This window comes from Leuresthes tenuis, unplaced genomic scaffold (assembly GCF_036924035.1).
Source record: "Leuresthes tenuis unplaced genomic scaffold, fLeuTen1.0.hap1 SCAF_12, whole genome shotgun sequence".
Classification (NCBI taxonomy): domain Eukaryota; kingdom Metazoa; phylum Chordata; class Actinopteri; order Atheriniformes; family Atherinopsidae; genus Leuresthes; species Leuresthes tenuis.
In genome coordinates this window covers 29303478-29316438 of record NW_027325366.1, presented here as the reverse complement: position 1 = coordinate 29316438, position 12961 = coordinate 29303478, and the positions used below count along the sequence as shown (strand labels likewise).

The 12961-nt window shown below is 38.9% G+C and overlaps 1 protein-coding gene across 1 annotated transcript in view; it reads left to right on the top strand.

Annotated features, from left to right (window-relative positions):
* enox1 (ecto-NOX disulfide-thiol exchanger 1) overlaps positions 1-12961 on the top strand; it is a 108700-nt gene that overhangs the window by 27992 nt on the left and 67747 nt on the right. The window contains exon 2 of the mRNA XM_072397418.1: positions 1517-1549. The gene's annotated coding sequence lies outside the window, so the exon portion shown is untranslated. The remainder of the gene's footprint in view (positions 1-1516; positions 1550-12961) is intronic.

The following is a 12961-nucleotide window of genomic DNA, read 5'->3' as shown; positions in this document are numbered from 1 at the left end:
CGCCATGCTACGAATGACCTTTGGAAGTTCAGATTTTTTTGTGAAGAATTGTCTATTCCCAAGACACCTCAGGATGTCAGAGTGGATTTACTTCTAATGTCAGTCATCTTTAGAGCGTGCTCTTTGGTGTCCAGTCCCACCCTGTGACAGCATACTGGTGCAGTCTGTGTGCAGAGAGGATCTGCTGGAAACCGGACTGGTTCATTCCAGTCTGGACTGTTTTGGCTTGAGACTGTCTTTGCCATATGGCGTGTTCTGGCATTAACACGCTGTGCTCTTCGCTTGGCTGAACATTAAACAGCTGACAGCCACTTTCTATCGACAGGCTGCCATGCGCTGATTTATTCAGTGCTTTAAAGTCTTTCAAAGCATTACATTTTATGCAAAAATGCATTACATTTCATCTTATATTTCATTTTTTTAGAAAATAATATGCAACTACATTACTTTGAATACTTCTATTATCGAATGGATTTCTTATCACATCATGCGATGAGTAAGACTGCCAACTCTACCTTCAAATGACCACCTAATGGTAGCAAGCAACGCTTGCCCAACTCATCATCTGTCCCTGGGTGTCATGTACTGTCCCAGATGTCCCCAGTTCTAAATACTGCAACAAGTATTAGTTTCTCTTGTTTTCGTTTGACCACAGTTCACTGTCAGTGTTTTGCTGTTTCTCTTACTGATTAATTCGGTTAACACAAATACATTTTTTGGTTAGGTTTTGGCTTCAGACTATATTGTTAGATTTAGAAAATGGTTAGGCTTGAAATACTTTCACTACATTTAACAAACACACTGGTGTGAAAACCAACTGACTGTGAACATGCATGGTTCAAATCCCATTTCCTCCCACATGACCCTACCCCTCTGTTTTTCTTTCTTACAGGAAGGGTAGCTGCCTCTTTTCTTTTAGGGATCAAGGAGCTCTTGTAAGACATCATCACCCCAGCTGAAAAGATAAATGACAGCTTCTCCTTGATCCCCAAAACAAAAAGGATGCATTGCTCCAACAGGATTATGGGTCAGGTTCTAGTGAGAAATTAGGCCTGTTACATTTAAAGATGAAAAACAAAACCTACAGTTGACCTACCGCTGATCATTTTTTCATGTGTGCTTGACTGACAGCTGTGTTGTGATGATATCTCTTCACAGACTTATTTCTTTTGTTACTCTTTCGCTTCTGTTGCTTACCACTCATTGAGAAAGGTCAGCACTGTCCAGCTGGTTCTGTGTGCATGTGTGTGTGTGTTCAGCACTCTCGCCCGCAGGATGCAATAAATCCAACTGCAGTTTTATTAGCGACTCACCTCCTCCATCAGCCTTAAATCTAGCACACGCACATTAACATTCACAGAGTCAGTGTGTTGCTTCAGGGACTGGGAGGGTTGAGATGATGTCATGTCTAAAACCTGAAAAGATCTCCATACACACATTTACTTCATTAGGACAGAAGAAAGCTTGAATATAAGACAGTTAAACCTAACTAGGAACTCTGTCTCTGTCTCCACAGAAACCTCTGGACCTGAGTTGCTGGGGCACAACAGTAAGTCTGACTTTACACCCTTGTGTTGCCAGGTGTGTGATAGATGGCTCTGTATGATCACTCATACAGGAACTAAACTCTTAAGAGCTTATCTGGAATCAGTCTGATTATTTGTACTTCATAACTATGTTGAAAGTATATGATGGGAAACTGTCCCTGGACTTGCCATCTATGCTGACAACTTGTGGCACAGCTGATATCTTCTTGTTTGATTGCATATTTCATACAGTGGGATGCACACTTTATTGTACAGCTTGCACGCTAATCTATAGTTGGAGTCTGTTGCAGTCATGTTGTCAACCTGTTTGACTTTCAAATCCTTCCTGTCACCCATGAAATGTGTAGACAAAGTCTAGAATCTGAAATTTTAATGCAAGTTATTTTCTTTTGAACAATTTGAAGCAGCGGGCTCCTCTGGACAGGTTTGTGTTTCCTTGAAAACAACTCAGAGCAGTTGATGATCAACATTCCAGTTTGGCATTGTTCACTCTACATTGCTGCAGGGCTTCTTCTCATCCTCTTCAAGAAACACTCACAGACCTAACGTTTGAATGCTTAATGATCCAAGCCTGGGGTGACTTAAGTGTTGCATCACTATTTTTATTCCCCACAAAAGTGGTATTCTTTAGATATTGATAAACACAAGAACAGAATCATTTTTTACAATAAAAGCTGAAGGTTGTACCCCTCAAACTGATTTAATTTCATATGACTTTTCTAGAGGCTAAGAAATAAATGGTTTTCTTGAGGGTAGTAATGGCCCAAAAGGCCCAGGTCAGGTCCAAAGTAACAGCTCACTCCTTTTAGAGGTGTGCCAAAGAAACTAGCTACCATCTTCAATGCCCTCTGATAGACAGCCCCTTCAATTGTGTGATGTCAGTTAATGATTTAACTGTGAAAAGATATGATGTAAAATGACAGTAAAAAAACTCCTGCACACATACAAATCTTAATATATACAAAGGAACAAAATTTACAAGAATTTACATAAAAAGAAAAAATGCATCCTTGAAAGAGATAAAGTAGCTATTGAACAAGAAATAATTATTGCATGATGTATTGCATTGGTGTGGTTATTGCACATGTTGAATTGTCCAAGGATGTCTTAATTCACACAGAGAATTACTCTGGAGGAAGAGTTGTTGGAGAGCCTGTGGTAACGTTCCTTCCTGCATGGAGTTTGTTACTGAGGGCCATTACAGTGTAGTTCTATACATTAATAATTGCATGAATAAATTTTTTGCTTTTATTCAATACCCTTCATTGGCGTATTATTTCAGGTTATGGCAGTTTGAGTCATCCACCAATGACCCTGTACAGGATGAAGCGAGAATGAAAAAGTTGATGGAAGTATTGTACATTTAAAAGGCTAAACATTTTTTAAAAAGCCTCAGTTTTTCTTTGCAAATTGCAACATGCTTATGACATGCTTGTAACATTATGTCAAACTGTCACTAATCTGATACAAAGTGGCAGGAACAGCGGGATGGTTGCATTTTATTGCTGACTGTCAAGAAAGGAATCCAAGTGTGAGTCTGACAGACCCGATATTGTTGGTCCACTTTGACTTTGCTGTGAGTCCTTTAAGGTTTTAGATATTTATAAAAGTACGATTGAGGATACAAAGCATATGGTTAGGCTTAAATGTTAATGAATACATGGTAAAATAGTGGCATCTGTAGCCATGGACAGAGCCCATAAGAAAACATAATGAGCATATCAGAAAACATATCCATTAAAATTGTTTTTCCACAGAGGCTGGACTGAATCTAACTGGGATGGACTGACATTGTGACATTACTTTCAACATTGTATGCAGTTCTCTAAACTGTCTTTGGACCCAGTATGATCAAATTCATGAAAAAACCTTTTCAGAACGGTGCAGCAGGGCCAAGGGGAGGCATTGAGATTGGGCCTATAACTCCCTTTTCACTTGTTTCAAATGCACATAAAGGCTATATTTAACACGGAGGTAAGTGGAAAACCCCAAAAGCGCTATTTGACCTCTTTAATGCACAATTTTCCACCTCAGCTTTTAACTCTGTGTGAGAGCTGCTTTTCTTTTAATAGCTACGACCTAATTACCTTTTTGTTTTTCTATTTCTACCTTTTAAGCTCGTCTCTGTATTTTACTTAAATATCATTAGGCTTTTTCTTATTTTTCTACTACAGAACATTGGACAGCTGTCTTAAATATGCTTTATAATGAATCACTTAACCTCTTTTCAAAGCTTCGTTTCCTCAAAACAGTGTTACGGTTTTATTTCGCATGACTTAATAGTCACATGTTTTATTTGATGGTTGAAATATTTTATTTGGTGATATTATTGCTAATATTCTGATGGCAGCTAAACTTTACAAACACATAACTCACAGTACTCCCGCAGACCAGATGCAACAATTAGTAGATTAATAAAAAATGCATGCAGACTACAATAAGATGTCTGTAATTTCTAGTAATTATATCGTGACTCTGCCCTTGTTGGAAGTCTGGTTATTGATTTGCTGGTGGGCAGAACTGTCATTAGATTTGTCTACAAAATTGATTCATAGATAGATAGGTAGGTATTTAACATTAAAATTCTTTGGATCTTGTTCACAATGCTGAGCAGTAACCAAGAAATTAGCTCCTAATGGTAACTACAACTTTGCTTTTACATTTGTGTATTTAATGTACTGCTTCACATTTCAACAGATTAAATTTAGTGTTGAGTCAAATAGATGTTCTGTGTTGTAATGTTTGTAAGATGCAATGAAAGAAAAATAACCCTCCAGCATTTGAAAACTGATGGCGTCAATTATCATGGCAGAGGTCAAAGCTTTAAAGCATTTGTTTTGGCATGAATTCCAATTCTGGACGAACAAAAAGACTTTTAGAGCCTTCATCAGCTTTTGGATGTCATGATTTTTCTTTCCTATTCTTAAGTGTTGACCACAGCAGCTGCAGGCTGACATTTTCCAGCAGACTTTGTGAGATCCCGAGGCTTCAAAAGTTGGACATTTGCCCTGGAAAAGTTCTTGTGCATTTATGGTTGAAGTGTTGAGGCAGCTGAGGGAACAATATATGATTCTCTCATCAGTCCTAACTTCTTTTTTATGCTAATTGAAAACATTTTGACTGTATTTTTTTCCATATAATCTGGTTTATTTATTAATGGGCAATACATCAATGACAAACTACACGCACCAGTTCCAGATTCAGTACTGAAGAACACTTAGCTTATTCTCTCACCTTTGGCCAGGTAATACTTGTTGTATCAAAGCGTTTTTATTGTCTGACATCAGTGCTTTTGAGTACCTCTTCCACCACTTTATGTGGAAGTCTAAAATGTTGCTACTCTGTGTGTGTGTGTGTATTTACTGCAGGCTGAGAGACAGCAATAATGATGGATTAAGGTGGATTATTACCGTCACCACAGAAGTAGCCCTCTTCTCCCTGTAGATATTCTGCATTTTTCTCCTCCTCATCACGCTTTTCTTTTTTTTATCCAGTCTTTGAGTTTTCACTTTTCTCAGTTGCTTTGTCCTGTTTTCTGTTCATATTGTGCCATTTCACCAGCTTCAGTATGTTCTTATTGCTCTAATCTCATGTTCCTTTTCTATTCTCCACATCGCCCTCTCCTTTAACCATCCATTCTCCTGCAATATTTCATTTTCACCCATTGTTCTTTTACTTCCTCTCGCTGCACCTTCTTCTCTCTAACCTCCCGTTTGTCCTCCATTCATACTTATTCCCCTTCTCACCTAACTCCTTCTCTCCTCTGCCATCATCTCCTCTTTCTTTTCCTCCTCAGTCTTCACAGAGGAGGATGAGGAGCAGCAGCAGGGCCAGAATTTACATCTTGATATATCAGTTTCCTGCAGCTATGGAGGCGGTGATGGATGGCGAGTTGCCGGCGCCACCGCACTACCATGAGTTACCGTGGTGATTACCGGCAGAGACGGCTACTCACTGGCCACTTCATCACAGTGACTGGTGGGGAGGATGGTGAGAAAAGAGGGAGAACAAGAGAAAGGGGCTTAAAAACAGAAAGAGAAGTGAGAAAAACCCAATTGGAGGAGAGTGTGTGGAAAAAGCAGCAGTGCTTTGTTGTGGCAGGGTGAAGGAGACAAGATCATCAGATGGAAATAAAAGGAAAACGTGAAGGATTCAGTGCAGTAACCAGTCTGACGAGACTGAGAATATTTTCTCCTTTATGTCTCTTTTTTTAATGAGTAACTAATGTACTAATTTTGGTAAATGCCTTTAAGAGGACTTTGTGACCTTTTTGAAGGAAACACTTAAGGAATGATGTTTGCTCAATGTGGAATTGTGCATAAGAGTCATATTTGAAGGAGGAACAAACTTCCTCAATGGTCATTTAGAGCTGTGATGCTCAATACCTCCTGCCACTCGTAGGGAGAGATGATGCTTTACAGGACATCCCTATGGGTTGTATTTATGGTATCAATGAAACTGTAAATCAGGAAGGAGCAGGGCGGATTTTACAAGATGGACTTTAAATGTTCAAGTAAGGTTCACTTCCTCAAAATTGTATAAAAATATAAGAGTTATACATTTAACGTGGTTAAACATTTTAAACATTAGTTTTTAACAATACTTCAGTGCTGCATAATGCGCTGGCACAACATGATCTCATGTTACTGAACGCCACGTATCTAATCACAAAGACAAACTTTGGGTAATTGCCTTGGTATGCTAGGTATGTTTATGATCCCTCTTGAATTGAGAACATTTAAAGACCCCAAAAAATTCCCCTTTCGTGGGGAACGATGTGTCTGAGGAGGCAACAGATGCAGCATTGTCACCGTCAAGATTTAATTTATTAATGCTTCATCACCCCAATCTGCAGCATTTTTGATAAGATTGTTAATTTGGTTTTAGTGGTTTCATCAGGTTTAGGCACTAAAAATACTTGATTAGTGTTGGAGCCATAGGATTTTAGTTGCCCAAACTAACATAGGAAATGACTGAATTCTTGCTCTCTTCCAAATTAATTAGTCTTTGACGCTTTGAAGCAAATTGTTGTAAACACAGCAGGAGTCATCCTCTTGGTAGCTAATCAGGCTGGTCTGACAGATGTGAAATGAGCTCAGCTTAACGTGCTGCAGTTTATGGAGGACAAGCTTGTTGCTTTCGGTTGAGCCAATTACTTCATTTACAGTGCCCATCTCATAATGCACTGCGAAGGCGTCCACCGCTGACATGAAACAAAACCAAATACTAGTCGTATGTTTCTTTATTTGGTTGTGTTTTCTATATATTTTGCAGCATTTTTCTAAATTGTTGCTCATGTGTTTTTACATCATGAATGTTTTCTTATGTTTTCCTTAGCTGCAGAGTTTTGAGCTTACAGGGCCAGTGTATTATTACCATATTAGAAAAGCCTTGCCCAAAACCACAATACGCAGGCAAATCAATCTAAATAGAGAAGGAACCAATCCAGGGTTGGTTGAAGTGGCTCTTTGGCTTCAGCATGTGTTTGCTGCTGTCCTAATAAAACTTGGTGCTGCAGGGAGCATTCACCTCCATCTTCTGTGTCTCATCCTGTGGTTGGTGATTTCATGTCTAGACCAGCCGCTGCCTGCCATCCAGTCGGGGGAAAATCTGACATGCCCTCCTCCCTCTTGCCCTCTACTATAAAACCTGAGGAAAAACAGATCGATGCTGGCCAGCACGCTCATTTCGCTTTGGGCTTATTGAAATGGAAAATTACAGGTCATACTCTGTATCAGCAGTGCAGCAGTCCTGGGGAAGGAGGTCCTGTGACTGGGACCTGCACTCTGTCAGGGTTTCATGAGAGGTCATAATGCAGGTCAGGTTTTCTGCATGCACTAATTTAACTTCTGTATTAATTCTATGTCCTTTGTTATATTGTTATACATATTGAATATTTCCTATTCATTACTTTTTTATTTTCAAATTGGCCTTTTATTCCCTCTGAGGACATGTTTTTGTGTTAAAAATTGTTTCAACAAGCTACATTTTGGGGTACCTTACATGAGTATTTCCCATTTTTTTCCACTCCTTCTCCTCTTCAGTTCAAAGAGAAATATTCATCTTTTTGCTCAATTACCCCAATTAACTGTGCTATATTTTCAGATTAAGACTTTGCTTGAATAACTTCGCAGGACTTTCAAATTAAAGGAATTGCTGAGGATGGCACCAGCCCAAATATGTTTAGATTAATTAAATCTTCCACAATTTATCGTCACACTACTCATCAGATCCTAATAAAGAGGGAAGAACTGAGAAGACTGGGAAGAACTACACTTTAAATTGTTGCATTGTAACTTTTACAGAAGCTAAATAATCTGTAGCAATGTGCTTCTTTTATTGTTGATGCAAAGGAAACATCGTGATTAGCTTTTGCATCACGACCTGCTCTTTGTTTCCAGACCAGTTGTTGGCATTGATTTTTTTTTTTTCAACCATCATCATTCTCTGACCTTAATCATTAAAAACATTCTAATCTATTGATGATCTTTATCTGACCTTTTAACCTCTGAAACAGGTTGTTTTTGTGACCTATCGCATTGTCGCAAACATCAGCACTAAAGACCATTAAAGACCTTTTATTGTAGAGGTGTTAGGCATACTGCTCATGAAATTTTCACTACCTACATTAGAGAAGAGAGCAATATAAATTATATCTGAGGTTGTTTTGAGCGTTTAACAAGTGACAGATAAAATATTAAGCTGAAATCAAATCTAAAAACAGATCAGCTGTTGAGGTTATCTTGTGAAACTGCTGGATTCTTGTGAGAGTCTGAGAAAATCCAACTTATATGTCTGTCACAGCACACCTGGTAAGGTCAGGTAATCAGTGCATTCAGGCCAGAAGCAATGATTGGACGAACCTACCACTTTCTTTTCTAGCTCCTCTTTCTGTTTACCTTCCTTACTGTACTGTCTGTGGATTAATTGCACAGAAACTTACCCATCAAGCATCACTACAGGAGGCAAGAAAAGGAACATTGTATCAGAAAAGGGTACAGCTGAAAAGATGTTTGGATAAAGAAAGAGGTCAAACCAGAGTCAACATGAGGATAGCTTTATTTCGCTTTAGGATACATTGCCCTCAGCAGCTTTAATCACCTGCTAAATATTTTCTGCTGAGAGCTTCCCTTGTGTTTCTGTGAAGCAAATCGTCTTGATTGCTAAGGACAATTTCATGGTATTATAAGAAATATGTTTAATTTTGTTGAAATATTGAATATTTTGCGGTTTAGTTGTAAATCATTGTCTAATGTAAGTGTAAATTCAAGGAAATTTCTGCATACAAAGTAAGTCAATGATATGAACTCATTAATCTTGTCACTGGTAGAGTGAAGATTATGTTAATGAATTCTTGGTGTTTCAAGTTTCAAAAATAGAATATATCTGACATCAGAAAACAGGCCTATATGAGTCAGAAATGGAACCGTCTGGATGGTGTTTTTGTTTTTTCTGCAGAGTGCAGGGGGAGACGTGTGAATAATTTACCGTGATATGGTTCAACCTTGAGGTGTCCTGTGTGATCTGATCGTCCACTGATGTTCCCGCTGCCGCCTCAGATAAACCTTCATTGTCAACATGTTCTGACACTCTGGATTCTCACACAGACTTGTCTGTCTCTGTGGTCGGGGAGGTCTGGGGTTCAAATGTGGCCTCCAGTACTGTTCAATACTTTATGGCAGCAGGAGGAGATGATGATGTCAACTCCATGAATGTGGTCATGCAGAAGAGCACGAACCGTGTAAGCAAATTCTCAGGGACCTCTATACATGCTTTTCAAAAAGAAAAAAGTCTTTTCTGATACTGAAGTCCTTTTATTTTCACTGCTTACAGTGGAACCACAACAACTTGCTACTGCTTTTGTCAAGAAAAGACAACTTATAGAGTAAAACTAATGTGCGACCTCATAACCTTTAGATATTACTGTTGAAATGGGTTACAGTAACACCACGTTGTTGATAGTGAGCTGAGCAGTAGTCTCACAGTCTTGACCAGCCATGTTCATGTTTCCTAGATAAGCTCAGTGAAGCAGGGTGTCTGTCCTTTATTATATTGTCAGTCAATTTGCTAGAAACCTCATGCAATATGATGCCGCCTCACGTGCCACTCAACATTAGATACCAGTAAAATGCAACTGTCCTTCTGGAAAAACAAACCCATGGGTGTTTTTTTTTAAAGCAGGTAATAACAACCCATAATAACTTAGAAGAATATGGGACCTCTTGTGATCAAGAGAGAAACTGCACGTGCACTGTTAAAATGCCTTTGACATTGTAGAAGGAAGGTATTTTAGCCTTAACCGTCATCCATCCATCCATTTTCTATACCGTCAATCCGTGGTCGGGTAGCGGGTGGACTGGAGCCTGTCCCAGCAGTCATCGGGCGAAAGGCGGGGTACACCCTGGACGCCTTAACCGTCATGATTTAGAAAACCTACCTAAAGATTTTTCCATTAAAACCAAATAGTTTAATAGCCTAAACACAGCCTAGAAGTGGCACATACAGTATGTCACATAATAATATGTTGCATATATGGCATGCGTTGACGTGAGGGTGCCTTTGCTTTGGCCTGAACTTTGATCGTTTTCTGATTCTATCTGACGTGTATCTTTGTGTAAACTCAATCACGCAGTGAAACCACAATGTTTTGCTAAGTGTGTCACTGCCTGAACGTAAACCAGAAATGAAGTAGTTGTTATATCTTGGTCTCCAGATGGGGACTAATGGAGCCATCTGCACATATTTTTTCGTATTTATAAGAACTTTGTGGCTTGTTAAAGGAAACCCTTTAGACTGTTGTTTACTCTAATGTGGAAACACTCATGTGGGCCAAATCTGAAGAATGAACAAATATCTTCTGTGGTCATTGAGTTCTGAAATGTGAGATACCTCCTGCTGCTTGTAGATGTGGCAGTACTTTATGGGATGCCCCTATAGGGGCCCCCTTATTTGAGGTTATGAACAAAAAACCTATGCGGTCATTTGGATGTGAGGACTTGGGGCTGCTTTTTTCCTCTTAGTAATGGAGGTGGGGAAGTAAAGCAGAATGTCCACATTTTGAAGTGTCCTTGAGCAAGACACTAGACGTCACATCACCAAGATATTTGCTTTACTGTAGAGAAAAAGCTCTACATACTGTACATAGAGTGAATATGATAATAAGTGCTACATGAGTGAAATTAGAAACACATGTAAAGTTCTTTATAGAACCTAGAAAAGTCTCAAAAGGTGATATATAGGTACATATACATACATATATGTTAGCTTTTCCATCCAAATTCAATTAACTTCTGTTTTATTTAGATATTGCCAAATCACCACAAATGTTATCACAAAGCACTTCAAACGGGAATCAACCAGTTCGCTACTGGTCAAAATTCTTATTATGGTTCAAATGGTTCGAAGCTATTTGTTTGTGATCGCAACTAAAAAAAAAGTTTGAACCAGTCAACATCCTGAACTGACAGCTACAGGAGGGTTTTTAGGTGTGAGGAGACATCACTCACTGGCTCTTTTTTGTCATAGTTCATTGATCTGATTGGTTGACATTTGCTCATTATGGTGATAGAAACATACCAGTGTAGAGCACTTCTCCGAGAGTTAACCTATGTTGGTCAAAAGGGGGGGAATCATTGTCCTTTTTTTGGCCACTGGGTGAAAAGAACTTCCCTTTCTGAGGGCAAACAACACAACAGTTAGCTTTTTGTTTTACTGAAAATGTTTTCGAGCTGCTCATGGAAAAAAATAGTTGCATTGTTTCCCTATTAAAATCTGACACGTCAAGAAAGTTAATACTCATGAACTCTCCAGAAAAGCACCTATTTATACCATTCACTCCCAGAATCAATACAAGTCAACTACCCTGCCTTTGACTGCTTTGAGTGTGCATCTGATGTGCCACTACTCGATGCAGTCAGCAGAATTTCACTGCAGAAGTCCACTAGTGCAGCAGAGAGAAGTCATCAAACTGTGGCCACGCAGTAATTCAGAACAATTCCCACCAACTTCAGTTTTTATCCAGTAAGTCCTCCTAATAAACCACACATTTAAATGTTCATGCATATGATAGAATCAGACATTAAAGCACTAAGCACTAAATAAGTCCAATGATTTGACTGCGTGGTTAAAGTCCAGTAATGGTGACAAGTGTTTATTTAAGTCTTTTACTTTCTGTGTTACAACTTGTACTCCAGTGCATTAATTAGTTTAATTATCTATTGAATTAGGCATGTTTCCTTAAAATCTTGTATTACAGTTTGTGTCCAATTTGCATGTTTTGTCTGAACAACCATCCTCTATCAAAAAAACATTTTAAATGGACCTTCGCACTGGACAAAGAATCGCTGAAACTCCTCAGATCTAAGGAGCTGAGAGTATTTTGGCAGTTTTGTTTGAAAAATGACTGCGTTGTCTCTTAATATCCTGTAGTGTGACCCTGCTATGAATCACTGATGGCGGCTCAGGGGAAATAAACAGGGAGATGAGTCTTTTAACACAACGTTGAACCAGTAACTGATGCTCAATGACAAGGAATTACACCCAGAGACACTTTCAGCTCCGACACAAATATGTGTAACATGATATCTCATGAATATCAGGTTGTTATTCACAGCGGTAGCTTATCTGCAGAGTTTTTCCATTTTCTTTTTTTGATAAAATTATGTTATTTCACCTGCTATTTCTTTGATCAATTCACAATGGAGCCTCTCTGCACATGCATGCTGATTGACAAATTCGCTGAGCTGAGATTAGATACAGAATGTAACAATAGAGTTGTGTGCTGATGCTTTACAAAAAGTGGCTACACATAGGGCTTTCTCTGCACAAAAAGAAGCCTTATAGCCTTTTGACTCCGTTTCCTCTAATCTTTTGTCCTCTCCCTTCACTCTGCAGCCATCAGACTGCTATTAGATTGCTGGTTTGAATCAGATGAGGAGAAGTTGTGCCCCGCTCTTCAAATAAACGGCTCAATGCAAGAGTGCTTCCATTTAAAAATCACCAGAGACAGATATCTGTAAACCTCAGTGTGCATGTGTCCCTGCACTACCATCTTTGTGACCAGTACAATGACGGCGCCTTTTCGTCAGTGAGACTCTGTGAATATTTATCTGTGCAGCTTCGTGTTTTTTGTGCCACATATGGATAGGATGGATATGTATGAGTATATGCATTGATGTACAGGTTTATTACTCGAGGTAAAGTGACGCCGCAGCAGCTTTAGTGTTTAGAGTTCAGTTGTTTATGTGACTCTGCAGCTGAATAAACTTTATTGTTTTTCAGTGTTTTCTGAGGGCAGAATTACTTCACACTCACAACTGAGACTGAGAAATGTGCTTGTGGTGATAAGAAATAAAAGTCCCCTGCTGAGATTTCTCTATTCTCAGGCTATTCTTTGGCAATAAAAGCATCATTGT